A 4,905-nucleotide genomic window follows, 5' to 3' on the forward strand; every position below is an offset into this window, starting at 1 on the left:
CACTTCTGGCTTCACATCTGGTTCCTTGGAAATGTGGCCTTTTGGCTAATCATATTTCCCAGGTAGTCTGAAAGTAGATACTCCTTTGTAGCTGTAACCTCATATCAAAAATTGATGTAGAATTTTAGACTAGCAAGTATGTGCTTATTGGAATTTTTTTAATAGAGTTAAAGATTGATAGATGGAGACTGGATTTTTAATGCAAGAGGAGAGGCAAGGTACATTTTTTGCAAATTAAAGATCTTTCTGAACTGAAAATTCACCACTTTCATCAAGATGAGGAATTATCTGTACATTTCTCTGCTAAATATAAAGCTATAATCTTCTTTTAAATGTATTTGGCCTACTCTGCACTATATATATGCTAGGATGAGCTAACAGCAGTTTCATTTTTGTTATCTGATATATCTATTAACTTAAAATATCCTTCTGTAATGTTCTTCTAAAGCATCTAAAATGAATATATTGCAAAGAGTACTGTAGCCAAAAAGCATATAACCTCTCTTGTACAATATATTTTATCCTGACTTGGGAAACATGACCTCACAATATGAAAATTCATTTTGACCTTTTGTATAAAAGATATGATTCACACAATTAATGAGGTTTTAAACTGGATGTTTTTTTTAAGAAGGAAAATAATAGCAATATAAATTATACTACAAACCCCATTCTTTTCCTTCTCCCATCTTCTTTTATTTTTGAAATGATACTTATTTCATTAAATAACAGTTTGTAGTAGTTTTATAAACCTAAAGTGAATATTTTGCAATAATTTTTACAGGTATTCTCTTCTCAGTCTGGTTATCCTCTCTTATAACATTCTTGGGAAAGGAATCATACTTCTTCTAATGCTTCTTTTACATCAGTAAAAGCCTTTTAAACTTCTACCAAATAAGACTGTAACTGTAAAAGTTTTTTACATTAGGAATTGGTAGAAAACAGATATTCTTCTTGTTACCAGTTAAAGTATAAAACAGGAACAGTTAGATATATTTCAAACAATGTTCAGAAATAAAATAAATGACGGCATGAGGCAACATTTATGTCAGCAACAGGGATGCTTAATTCAAAATTAAATGTTAAAGTTTTTTTCTTACACAACTCTAACCACAGGCAATAACTGAATTTTCACAATTGGTCATGAAGGGGCTTTACCTACTGTGTCACTGTATGGAGCTGATGCTGGTGGGCACTTCAGAAGTTTGTCCAGTACCACTCACGCTTTGAGCAGAATCAGTCACGGCAGGTTGCTCAGGGTTGTATGCAGTTGGGTTTTGACTACCTTCAAGGACGGAGTCTCTGGGCACTCTATTCCAGTGTTTGACCACCTAACAACACAAAAGCTCTTTGTTGTGTTTAAATGGAATTTCCAGTGTTCCAGTTTGTGCCCATTTCCTCTTGTCCTGATGCTGGACACTCTGGGAGGAGTCTGGCTCCATGTTCTTTGCTGTCCCTTTCAGAAGTTTATTCAGGTGTTCATAAGATCCTTTGCACCTTCTCATGTCTGGGCTAAGCTATCCCCAATCCATGGAGTCTCTCCAAAAACAACAGATTCTTCAATGAGTGAAATGATAATACACTTTCGAGAAGGTTCTGTGTACAACATGTATTTTTCATACAGGAATTGGCATTGAATCTTTTAGTATATTAAAGTTCTGTGTGTCTTTTTTGTCCTGTTTTTATTCCATTTAAACCCTTAGTCAAGAAGATACATTAACAGATCTAGCTGAAGATCAAAGTAATGAAATAACTGATTTTCTCTGTAGTTATTTACACATTCATCTGCACATATGTGCAGTCATATGCCATAACCATATGAGCCAATGCTGAAGAAATCTGAGAACAAGAATAAAATACAGTGCATGATTTTTTTTGTTCTTGTGCCACAGAAGGAATTTCAAAGAAATCAGTTACGCCAAATGCAAAGGCTGTCATTGCTTTATGGATGTTTATAATATAAAGCACATTTTTCAGGATTTCTGCTCAATTATTTTCCCTGATATAATATTAATACCTTCATAAATATAGCTAATAAAATGCTATAAGACATTATTTCCAGCTTAAACCTATTTTCTCCCACAGCATAATAATGAGATCATTTAGCGCACTGAGAGAAGGTAAATCATGCCATTAATGTAACAGACTGATAGATGGAAATCTAAAGAATCTTTAGAATTATCTCTTTTTTTTCATGCCTGTAGGGGTTCCATGACCATTCTTAAAGATCAATCCAAAGGAGGGTTATCAATTTGAGTAACTGAAGATTTAAGTTCAGATACTTTGTATACCTTCCTCTCTAGATTCCAAACATCTCTGTTCCACCCAAGTGCTGTAACTGTTCAACAAACTTCCACTTACTATTTCCAGGGACCATTACCATTCCCAGGGAGCAATGTACTGAAAAAACATGATGTGTTCTCCTACTCCCATTACAAAAGAATTTACATGTGGAAAGCAAAATGAAGAGCCAACTTCAGCATCAGAGGTAAGTGTTGCTTGTGGGAGACAAGTTGGAGACCATCAATATGAAGTGTATGTCATTGCTATAGTGGTTTGGTTTGGTGTAGTTATTTTAGCAGGAGCCTTCAGACTTAGTCTTTAAACACTGTAAAATCAAATAACACAGTGACAAAATTTACCTCAGATAAATTATATCAAATCATTGAAATGATCAAGAAGAATAAATATTTAACTCTTCTTTTGGAAAATGGGGATGACTGTGGGTCATTTGTAACAGAAAAGAACGCAAACCATCAGAACTCCATGTTTAGCCACATGTGGTAGTATAGTAGTTGCCCTAAGGAACTAACTGTAATAGAGGTTATTTATCATGTAAAATAAAAAGAACATCCTTATGCTGTGTACCATAGCAAGGTCAAACAATGAAGATAATAACAGCACACTGCAAATCTAAATTCTGCACTTAATGTAATTTACAAGTGAAGTCTTCTCAGTGTCCTTATTACTTGAGACCAAGAAACACAAGCTCCAAGTTGTTTCAGAAATTCAGTGTGATTTTTTATAGTGAATAATCGGAGAATAATCTCAAATTGGGAGAAGTTCACTTCTCCAAATGTTCACAGAGAACTCTTGAGAAAGAAGCTATATTTTACTTTAAATAAAATCTACTTTTCCTGATCAACAGAAAAGAACAAGAATTATTACTCAGAATAACTGATACTTGAAGATTTGGAGTGAAAATCTATCTGGGCAATTAAAATTTTTAGTGAAAATGAAAAAAATCTTGATTAGACTAAAATGATTCCTTCTTGGTATAGGGTCAAATAAACATAATTAGGAAGAGCATGCAGGAATACCCTCTCATCTTTATTTTCAAGGTAAACTTAATAAAAATAAACAATGAGATAAATCAGTTGTACACAGAAAACTAGTATTACAGTAAGCAAAAGAGAATCCCTAAGGGATACAGTTACAGATTCAAGGAACACATTTTAAGGCCATGAAGGTATTGGCAGCCCTTCAGTGTATAAAGTGTCCTTATGGCATCCACAGTACAAGTCCTCTTGTAACAGCAGTACTATCACATTAGCACCACATTGTTCTGATTTAGTGTGTTGTTTTATACAGAAACTTTGACATTGAACTAATCTGATTAGTGCACTGTACTTTTTAGTGGTTTGGCTTTACTTTATTTTGACAGGTTATAATGGAAACAGCAATTTTCCTTCTAGGAGCTAATCTGTTCCTATTTTTTTGACAAAATCTGTGATTCTGAGGATTCATTCTAACCATAACAATATTTTGAAAGTGTTTATGAACTAAAGAAGTACAAACAAAAAGTTTGGAAGCATTTTTAAGAATGTGACCCTGTGAGGACTGGCATCATTAATTTCAATCACCATGTTCGCATTTGAATCCCAGTCATATAGATTAAGAATACCAAATCAAGGAAGGAGATTTCACTGATGTACATTTTTATTTACATTTATTTGTATATATATGTATGTTTGTGTGTTTTGTGTACATGTATAATAATTTATTACATATAAACATATAAACATTAAAAACAAATAAAAAAATATTAAATACGAATGTTGGAGCATTTACATGAGAAACAGAAGACTTGTACTCATTCAGATTGACTGTGTGGAAGATAAAAGCAACCCTTGATGCCCACATTTCTTTTAGTCCTACACTTCAATTCCTGTTCTAGGGAGAATTTCACATTTGTCAATTAAAGAAGCAAAAGTAAAAGCAAGATGTGCAGCCTAGTTAATACAGTACTCTCCTGCTGTTTGGATATAGATTCCTCAGGCTGAGGAAAAACTACAGCTTTTCAGTCCCATTTCCTATGAAATGTTGAAACAATGACTAAAAAGGAGGACGCTCTTCAGCATTCTGAACCTGTTCTGGGTGCAGAAATTTGTTCTTCACTACAGCCTACTTATGTACATGAACTCTGACTTCACATGTAGAAAGCACCACGAGGTAATCACAGTTCCTATGGAAAGGGGGTGTGTGCCAGCTTAGGCTTCTTTACAGACCTTCAGATGCAAGCAGCTCTCGCAGGAGAACTACCTAAAGACCATTCAGAGGAACATGTATTTTTAAAACAGGACCAAATACAGTTTGAGCATTTGACAAAAATACCCTTACAAGTGTCCAAGTTTACACAAAAACTAGTGATCATGCAGAGCTATAGGCTTGGAGCAGAGTGAGTCCGGGGAAGTAGAGCACTGTCAGCCTGACCTTGGTACCAGACAAAGTTATGAAGCAAATTATCTTGGGTGAGATCACAAAGCACATGTGTGGTGTCAAGGGGATCAGGCCCAGCCAGCACAGGTTCATGAAAGGCCAGTCGTGCTTGAACAATCTCATCTCCTTCTACAATTGGGTGACCAGACTGGCAGACGAGGAAAGGCTGTTGATGTAGTCTACCTA

Source organism: Centrocercus urophasianus, unplaced genomic scaffold (assembly GCF_019232065.1).
Source record: "Centrocercus urophasianus isolate 14NV4802_14NV808 unplaced genomic scaffold, USGS_Curo_1.0 seq_11, whole genome shotgun sequence".
NCBI classification, from domain to species: Eukaryota; Metazoa; Chordata; class Aves; order Galliformes; family Phasianidae; genus Centrocercus; species Centrocercus urophasianus.